This window comes from Solanum tuberosum, unplaced genomic scaffold (assembly GCF_000226075.1).
Source record: "Solanum tuberosum cultivar DM 1-3 516 R44 unplaced genomic scaffold, SolTub_3.0 scf00255, whole genome shotgun sequence".
Lineage (NCBI taxonomy): Eukaryota > Viridiplantae > Streptophyta > Magnoliopsida > Solanales > Solanaceae > Solanum > Solanum tuberosum.
In genome coordinates this window covers 639,466-650,404 of record NW_006239184.1, presented here as the reverse complement: position 1 = coordinate 650,404, position 10,939 = coordinate 639,466, and positions in this window count along the sequence as shown.

Sequence of the window (10,939 nt, the reverse complement as noted above, 5' to 3'; positions counted from 1 at the left end):
TCAATCAACACAAAAATAAAATTAATATATATTATGGAGTCAAATCTGAGGAAAAGTCTCTAAAATTGTCTACAAAAAGTTAACCTCTCAATTATGCAAATTATACTTGATTATTTGAGAATAATATAAAATAAACTATATGTTTTAAAAAGGTAACATTGTTATGAAACTATAAAATAAGCAGAAGGAGAAAGTAGAGAGAAGAGAGAAGACTTATTATTTCTCTTGAGGAATGATTTTACAATGAAAGGGCTCCTCTATTTATGGGGGGGGGGGGGGGTCGGAAGTCCCAAAGTCCCAAATTTAGGGTTCCTAAATATTCTCTAAAAGATAGACATTCACTATATTTATAACACTCCTCTTGAATGTTTAATTCGTAGATAATGTGTCTCGTTAAAAATATTACTTAAAAAAAATTAAAAAAGAAAAACTCTAGTGAGTACACATATCTAATAATACGCATCTAGGTTGCCTCATTAAAAAACCTTGCAAGAAAAATTGAGTGGGACAAAACCTCACAAAGGAAAAAGAGTACAACGCGTATTAACTCCCCCTAGTGAGAATATCTATCCAAAGAATTGAATCTTCGCATTACAAACTTGTGCACCATCTTCTTGAAAGTTGCAGTTGGTAGAGACTTGGTGAATAGGTCAGCCACATTGTCACTTGAACGAATCTGTTGCACATTTATATCACCATTCTTTTGGAGCTCATGTGTGTAGAAAATCTTTGGCGAATGTGCTTTATTATATCTCCTTTTATGAATCATCATTTTAGTTGTGCTATGCATACTGCATTATCTTCATATAAAATAGTGGATATTTTATCACACTAAAAACCACATTTTTTCTCGAATGAGATGTATTATGGACCTCAACCACACATATTCTGTACTTGCTTCATGAATAGCTATTATCTCAGCATGATTTGAGGGAGTGACTACAATAGACTGCTTTGTAGATTTTCAAGATATGACAGTACCTCACAAATAAACACATAGCATGTTTGAGATAGAACTTTGTGTGGATCAGATAAATATCTACATCAGCATAACCAACAAGATTGGGACTACAATTGTTAGAATAAAATAAGTTCATGTCTCCTAGTAGGAGCAGAACTATACCTTGCTAACAAATTAACAGGAAAGGCTATATCAACCATGTAGTATTGGCAAAATACATTAGTGCACCAATTGCACTAAGACCTGGTACTTCAAAATCAAGAATTTCCTCATTCTCTTTTCTTGAGGTTGGAATAGATCCTTATTCACATCAAGTGAACGAACAACCATCAGAGTACTTAATGGATGTGCTTCATCCATACAAAATCTTTTCAACACTTTTTCTGTGTAGGCATATTGATGAACAAAAATACTATTTGTTAGATGCTCAATTTGCAAATCAAGACATAATTTTATCTTTTCAAGATCTTTCATCTCAAATTCGTTCTTTAAATAATCAATTGTCTTTTGAAGTTCTATTGGAGTTTCAAAAAGTTTATGTCATCAACATAAATAGCAAGTACAACAAATTTTGATGTTATTTTCTTTATAAAAACATATGGACAAATTGCATCATTTGTATAACCTTCCTTAAATAAATACTCACTAAGACAGTTATACCACATGCGTCCAAATTGCTTCAAACCATACAATGATCTTTGCAATTTAATTGAATACATTTCTCGAAATTTTTGAACTACATACCTTAGGCATCGTAAATTCTTTGAAAAGTTTCATGTATATCTCATTATCAAGTGATCCATAAGATAGGTTGTAACCACATTCATCAAATGCATTTCAAATCTCTCATGGACTGTGAACTAATGAGATAGCACAATGTTATTACATTCATAACGGGTGAGTATGTCTCTTCATAATCGATACCAGGCATTTATGAAAATTCTTGTGCAACAAGACGTGCTTTATACATTTGTATTTTATTTTTCTCATTCTTTTTCGCACAAAAATTCATCTACAGCCAACATGTTTAATACCATTAGGTGTCTAAACTATAGGTCCAAAAATTTTACGCTTTATAAGTGAATTAAACTCATTGAGGTTCAAGATCCTCACTATCTTGCATGATTTTTGTTGCAACATTATATGCAAAGACATAATCAACCACTAATTTTGATCGATTCAGATTAGTTTCAACTTCTCTTGAATTTATGGCTAGTTCATTATTTCCTTGAGTCTCAAGCTCGTTGATTCCTTCATGGATATCAGAATTATTCAAATTTTGAACTTCCATATGAGAGTCTTTCATAGTGTCATCTTGGACTTTAATTTTTCATTTTCTAGGATTTTGATCTAGAACCCAATGGTCTACCATGCTTTAGGTAACGTGTTATGAAACTATAAAATAAGAAGAAGGAGAAAGTAGAGAGAAGAGAGAAGCCTTGTAATTTCTCTTAAGGGATAATTTTACAATGAAGAGGACCCCTTTATTTATAGGGGAAATTGACTTGGTCCCAAAGTTAGGATTCCTAAATATTCTCTAAAAGATAGGTATTCATTGTAATAAATCCAAATTGCTCACTATATTGATAAGAGAACGAAACGCGATTACAACTTTAGAATCGTAATTGCAATACCTAAAATACTAAATTACAATGGAAATATAAAAATAACAAGTAACTAAGATGGAGATAAGAACTGGGATGAGAAGCTTAGACTCTAGAAGAAAAAGAGAGGAACAAACGTTTTTCTTCAATATGTATAACTCTTCTATGTTAACTCTAAGACCTATTTAACCAATTGGTAATTGGACTTGGATCCCAAATAAAACTCTTTAACATTTTAATCAGCCCAATAATCTTAAATGGACTCGCCTCATTCACTCCTTCCAGCCCATAGACCCTTATGTAGTTAGTACCATTCCCAACAATACTCCCGCCCTCAATGAGAACCTTGTCTTCAAGGTTCGATTCAAGGAATGAAAAATAGTTATGAATATCCAGCCACATAGTGAGACTAATCCAGAAAGCGCTACCATGTATCCATGATTTACCCATTTTCTTAAGTTATAACAATTATTTAAATTGTAACTCAAAGAAATTAGGCGAAATGATCTGATGGACCCTTGTAGTTGTATGAGTTTGTATTCTGAACCCTTCTACTTAAACATTTGTCAACTGAACCCCTAAACTCAATTAAAATAAAAAATTTAAACCCTCTGACCATTGACCGAACTTATGTGGCATTTATTTTGCTGAGTCAATTATATAGCGTGGTATCACACTTGTGAAAGCGAGTGGAAACATGAATTTACTTGAATAAATTATATAAATAATAAAATGTAATTAGAAAAATACAAAAGTGCCCAACCCTCCCGTTTATTCCGCTACATCTCACATCTCCTCCCTATTTCTTCCATTGAACCTCCGTCATCAATGATTGCGGATTTTTTTTCCAGAGAATTGCATAAACAAAACTAAACAACAAACCTTATTGATTGCTCACAAGTGAGCCAAAGGTCCTATTGTCTAATTTCACTAATAGCTATTGCAAAAATAGAAGCTAACAATTGGAGGATTTGGAACAAATTTGGTCACTTCCTCTTTTTCTTCCTTGAAGCGAACATGATGATTCACACGATGAACAAACTTTCAACATTCAAGCTTCGTCTAATTTGTTATAAGCATTTTAGTCTTCTTCTTCACATAGAAAAAATCAATTACAACAGTCGAAACAAGCCTCACGAATAGAGTATCAGCCTTCCTCTTGTCACTCATTAGCTTATTTGTTAGATATAAAGATGTTCAATGAAGAACATCGCTAGCTGAGGAAGAAGAACCATAGCAAACCCTAAAAATGAAATCAATTCCTGTTGATTGTGGTTGAGGGTTGGGGGAAGTGCAGGAAATCAAAGAGAGAAATATCAATTTTTAAATATTTTTTTAATAGAAACTTATTTTTTTTGCCTTTCATTTAATATTGGTTAATAATAAAAAAATATTTATTAGGAATTAAAACAATTATGACATGGAATTATTATATGTGACATGGATACGACATGTCATTTATGTTAAGGTGAGTGAGCTACACACATAGGTGGAAGGGTTTAACAGTCCCATTTTAATAGAGTTTAAGGGTTCAGTTGACAAATGATTAAGTAGAAGTGTTCAGAATACAAACTAATATAAGTACAAGGGTCCATCAGATCATTTCGCCAAGAAATTAATGTAAGTGTTACACTGGAAAACTCTATGTCCTGTGGTATGACTCTTCTGCAATCTGAAAAATAAAAGCCTGGGGGAATCATGTTGCCTGTAGACACTAAGTCCAAAATGAATCCACCAATTGCACAACACTTCATATTTATGTGCAACTCTTAGGAATTGCCTTTTCAAAATGGAAGCATAAGGCAGTGGTTGCAATAAAGGCTTCAGGAAGCACAAATTCTTTGAATTTTTCAATCCTCTCAAAAGCAACAATCAAATTGATATCAAGTAACTAACGAGAATCATGGTTCCCTGGAATTGCTAAACTTACCACTATACAGTAGAGTAGAACTAATAAGATTTCTTGTCGGTGAGTCATAGAAACTTGGTTTAACCTAATCCATAGCCTCAAGATTGGTGTAGATATCAGCAGATGATGCCATGAAAGATATGACTTGAACCAAGTGTTGGAATGTATGCGTCCACTTAAGTCGATGGGACCAGGTCCTCAACACTGTTACAGTAATAGACAGTAAATAACAAATGCTGAAATTAAAGATTGACAAGCAACTTTACGTGGAAACCTCCTTGCTCAAGGGAGTAAAACCACGACCTGTCTCAACAGGATTTTTCAAACTGCTTCCACTAATCTTCTTAAGCACAAGTAAAAGCCAGTTTACAAAAAGAGATTAGCCTGCTAATCTCCACACTAAGCAATACCTCCTATCACTTAGTTGAGCCAGAGCAGATACCACACTGCCCACTATACTAATCCTAACAGATTAATATAGACTTTAGAGTAAGATACTAAGTTACCCTTAACCTAGTTCTTACAATGATTCACACAAGTTTGAAACGTTTCTATCACAAGTGAAACGATTCCTTCAATATACGCATTATTACAAGCAACCAAAATTACAGCAGAAACAGAAAGCAATAGAAACATTTCTATCAAGTCCCTTGCTATTTTTTAAGCTTGAAAGTATCTTTCTTTGAATGAATGATGAATAATGTTGTTTGTTGTTTGATATATACCATGAAGAGTTATTACCCAACGTACAAACAACCTCGTCACTCCTAATTTGTGAAGTACTCTGCAGCTTCACCAACTTCCTGACACAGACAATTTTTACAGCTGTACAACATTTTGCTACTAGAAGAATATTCATACTCTGCAGAGGACCAGGTCCCTGCACTTGTGAGGAGATCATCAAAACATTTGGGAGCATAAACACTTATCACTTTCCCCCCTTTTTGATGATGACAAACAACCTGCATATCTTCTCTCGTGAGTGCAATAAATAATCATTCAAATAGACAGTACACAACAACTGTACGCAGTTACTAGTGTTCCCCCTGAATCCCTAAACCAATGGCAACCAAAAACTTCCCCGTATTGACATCATTGAAAAGGAGAAGGAGTAAACATATCCAAGTTAAAACATAGGGCAATCAAGAATTCAAGGCCACGGGCCACATAGAACATGCATATGAAAGCAAAAAGAGAATATAAAAACACACATGAACAGGGCAAAGACAAATATAAGATTTGATCACAAATACTGACCACTGAAGCCTGTCAAAACAAACACATAGCCACAAGAGTAATAATATAAGTCTGGATAGACACAGCAAAAGAGAAACAAGACTCTTTTTAGAACGGAGGGGGAGGTGGATTTAAGGTGCGTATTAGTAGAAACATCCTCTCATTTGCACTCTCATGAGACTGAATGAGTTGCTTGTTTAGGGACTTAATTTCCTTACTGAGAGAGGCATTTGTCTTTAGCAGCATGGTGTTTTCATCCCTCAATGCTTGGAGCACCTGCTCATGACCCTCACTGGTACCAGGTCCCCTTAAGATAGTCTTCTGCAATTTGGACTTAAGTCTAGTGATCTCAACCTCCTTGTCGCTCAAAATCTTAGTGAGATCAGTCACCTCCCTTTTAAGAGTGGCCTGCTGTTCCAAAACATCTGCTACCTAAGATATGTCCCTAGCTAATCCTTCAATGCACTCACATTTAGTAGAGTAGACATAGTGAACGTCTGTTTGGTGGTACTAGGTACCCCTTTTCCCAAAGGAACTTCGAAACGATCAAACATAAGATTTAGCAGATACCCATATGGAATTTCGTGCTTAGCCTCTTTCCAAGTCATGACCGTGTGCATGTGTTCCAGCATGATGGCGGGGAGATTGATTTTCTCAAGTTCATCAAGTTTCTCCATGAGAAAGAGATCGGCAGCAGATGTCACTGTTCTCTTTTCAGATCTGGGTACCAACACCTTATTGATGAATTCAAACAACAACTGATATGACCCTTTGAGAAATTTCTTAGGCAGCCCTGCCGTTTTGACGTCTCCACGTTTAGTGAAGCTGTTGGACGGCTTACACCCTTCAATCGTTCTTATTCCTTCTGTGGGCACTCCTAAAATGATTCCTAAGGTTTCTTCATCCAACCTAATCTCCACATCCTTTACAGTGGTCGTGATTCCACTTCCTTCCAGAAGTTCCATTTTGTAGTAGAACTCACGTACCTCTAGCTCGTGTAAGTACAGAGTTGGAGGATCAAAAATATGGTTCCAACCTTGAATAGAGACGGCATCAAAAAGGTTTGCCATACAACGCATGGTTAAAATGTCAGAGTCAAAAACTTTTTCATTCAAAACCTTTTGGTGCTTCATTTTCTCTATCCGCTCCACCCTCGTCATCTCCTTTTCTTCACTCTGTTTTTGAACCCTGCGACCAGGTCCTTTTACGGGTTTAGATTTTGCAGCCACCTGTTTTCTAACTTTTCCCTTTTTTACAGGGGATTTCTTTGAAATTTTTGTCACTTTCTTCGATTTTACCCTTTCTTCCTCCGCTTCTTTTCTCCTTTTAGCAATGTATGCAGCAGCGTCATCTGAATCAGTTTCACTAGACCCAATAGCCAGGTGAGTAGAGGCAAGTTGTTCAGGTTCAAGCCCTTCTCTTCTCCTCTTCCTAGTTCTCTCAATCTGGGCTTTGCTTGCCGCAATAGCACTCCCCATAACCTTTTGTGTTTCGCTCCTTGTAACATACTTCCATTTTTCCTCTTTAGAGTGAGACAGAACCAACTTTCTCTTCCCCTTTCTTTGTCGCTCCTTTTCTCGTTCAATAGATTTACCAACAATGTCAATCTCAGATGTGCTTTTAACTGTTTCCAACTCAGGAACATTTACTTGAGATTGGTTTCCTCCTCGCATTCCCCTTGATCTCCATCTTAATGGGACCACTTATTTTTCTTCCTTATCGCTCCCAACATCAAAGGATTTTGGTGTTTGGTCAAAGATAGGCTCACTTCTGTGAGGGACTTGATCCGGTGATTCCAGTTTGTGTTCTAGAAGAGTAAGTTGAACATCTCCTCTAAGTGAGGCCAGGCTTTGAACAGCCACCAGTTCCGCTCCTGCGGTTAGAATACATGATTCTGGACCCTTCCCTTCAGGTAGATCCCTTTCAAAAAGTCTCTCAGACATAGTAGATGACACAGCGAAAGACCTGACTTCCGTTTCCTCAAAGATAAGTTCAACATCAGGTTTTGCCACAGATTGCGCCTATGAGTTCTACGATTTTTCACCAGATAGCACTAGGGTGGGGGAACAGACCAACATATCATCAGAGAGAAGAATAGGGGAGGCTATAACTCCAGTTTGAGGTGCGAAAGACTCAGCCATTTCACTAACCCCACAGACTGGATTTGAGGGAGATACCTCAGGAGTAGGAATGGAGAAGTCGAATGAACTAGGTTTTCAACTTCTTGGGAGAGGGGAACCTTTGAAGAGGAAACTGAGTTAGACATTTTGAAAGAAAAGGAAAATTGTTATTGCGAGAGAATTAGTGAATCTTCAAGGAAATATGTTTGAAGAACTTTGTGTTTGACTCACTAATTGATGTAGTATATATAAAAAGAAATTAAAGGGGCATTGGGTCCCTAACAGTAGCGACTGTTGGTTTTAAAGCAAAAAGACGTTCGAAACTGACGCGATGAATGGGCGAGGGACGCGTGGCAGTGATGTTGACAGTTAGACAGTGTAGCGTATGTGATACTAACGTTAAGAGGACCAGGTCCTCTTCTCAGTCTGAAACTCTGCCCGTGTGATTAAATCTTCCCTTCAGCTAGACACACCATGAGTGTATACTTGTATTAAGGTACCAGAGTGATTTCTTTTATGACAAACATTAAAACAAGTATAGATACCTGCCCTCCTCAACATAATCAATAAAAAGGATCCTTGTGCAAATTTTGTCAATGAGTCAGGTAATTTTGTATATCCCTACCCTCATCCTGTTTTTGATGAAGGATTCTTTACTTAATGGCTTCGTAAAGATATCATCCAGCTGATCTTCAGTCTTGCAGAGCTTCATCACCACATTTTTCTTTTCCATATTGTCCCTTAGAAAGTGATGCCTTACATCTATGTGCTTTGTCCTCTTGTGCTTGACAGTATTTTTGGCCATGTTCATGGCACTAGTATTATCACAAATAAGAGGATTAGTGTCTCTGAGTACACCAAAATCTTCCAGCTGCTGCTTAATCCACAGTAGTTGTGCACAACATGATGCAATAGCCACATACTCTGCCTCTGCAGTAGACAATGCCATGGAATTCTGCTTCTTGGTTCCCCATGAAATCAAAGCTGATCCCAGGAAGTGTGTCATGTCTGATGTGCTTTTTTTATCAATCAAAAAACCTGCATAATCAGCATCAACATAACCTATAAGATCAAAAGAGTCACTAGTAAGGTAGAAGAGGACCAGGTCCTGAGTTCCCTTCAAGTATCTCAGGATACGTTTGGCTGCCTTCAAGTGAGACTCATTTGGTGCTGCTTGAAACCTTGCACATATCCCTACACTGAACACTATGTTTGGCCTGCTTGCAGTGAGGTATAAAAGTGATCATATGATTCCCCTGTACATGGTTTGATTTACCTCCACACTATCTTCATCTATATCAAGTTTCACACTTGTGCTCATGGGAGTATCCAGCACCTTTGCTTCGAGCAGATTGAATTTCTTGAGTAGCCCTTTGATGTACTTCTCTTGGCATAATGAAGTGCCTTGAGGGGATTGTTTGATCTGCAAGCCTAGAAAGAAAGTGAGTTCCCCCATCATGCTCATTTCGAACTCACTACTCATCAAATCAGCAAACTCTTTGCACAGTGAGTCTGAAGTGGCTCCAAATATAATATCATCCACATATACATGCACAATTAACAATTCCTTGCCTCTGGATTTTAAGAACAAGGTATTATCAATTTTACCTCTCTTGAACCCATTGGTGAGGAGAAACTTTGACAGGTGTTCATACCAAGCTCTGGGAGCCTGTTTTAACCTATACAAAGCCTTGTCCAATTTCAGCACATGATTGGGCAGTTCTGCATCTTCAAAGCCTGGAGGCTGCTTGACATATACTTCTTCCTTCAGGTTCCCATTCAATAAAGCACTCTTGACATCCATTTGAAATAATTTGAATTCCATGTGAGCGACGAATGCTATCAAGATTCTGATGGCTTCCATTCTGGCAACAGGAGCAAAGGTCTCATCATAATCAATTCCCTCTTCTTGGTTGTAAACCTGTACCACAAGTCTTGACTTATTTATAGTAATGATCCCATGCTCATCAAGTTTGTTTCTGAAGACCCATCTAGTCCCAATAATGGTTATGTCAAGTGGTCAGGGGACCAGGTGCCACATCTTGCTTCTCTCAAACTGATGAAGCTCCTCCTGCATTGAAGTTACCCAGTCTACATTCTTCAAAGCTTCCTTGATGTTCTTGGGTTCAATGGATGATATGAATGCTGAATGTGCAACTAGATTTCTTGATTTATACCTAGTTTGAATTCCAGAGTCAAGTGGAGAGATGAGATTGTCTAGTAGATGTGAAGATTGATGTTTCCATCTAGACTTTCTGGTAATCTCTTCTTCTCTGTCAGCATCAGAATCACCTTCATCTTCTTCAAGATTCTGAGACAATATTTCATGTGAAGGACCTAAGGGTGCAGGTCCTCTTTAATGTTCTGCATCCTTTTCTTTTGTACCCTGATCATCCTGTTTTCTGTTCATTAACTCCTCAAACTTGTACTCTTCTTTGTTCTCAATCTTCTTCTCCGATTCATCAAACTTAATGTGCATGATTTCTTCAACACAAAGAGTTCTTTTGTTGAACACCCTGTACGCCTTGCTTGTAGATGAGTACCCAACAAATACTCCCTCATCACTTCTGGCATCAAACTTGCCTAAATCATCCTTTCTATTATTTAACACAAACATTTGTACCCAAATGGCTTGAGATGAGCAATTGAAGGTTTTCTGTTATTTAACAACTCATAAGGTGTTTTCTTGATGATAGATCTGGTAGGACACTTATTTGTCACATAGCAAAGTTGTATTAACTACTTCAGCCCAAAAATTCATTGCAAGTCCTGAATCAATCAACATAGTTCTAGCAATCTCCTCTAGAGTTTTGTTCTTTCTTTCAACAACTCCATTTTGCTGAGGAGTTCTTGGTGCTGAAAAGTTGTGATTGATTCCATTTTCCGCACAAAACCTTTCAGGTTGAGAGTTCTCAAACTATGTACCATGATCAGATCTGATATTGGCTATCTTGCAATTTATCTTCAATTGGATGACTTTGGCGAAGGTGATCAATTGTCCAGCCGTCTCATCTTTCGTCCGCAGGAACATGTTCCAAGTAAACCTAGAGAAATCATCAACAATGACAAGAATATATTTCTTACCTCCTCTACTTTGGATTCTGACAGG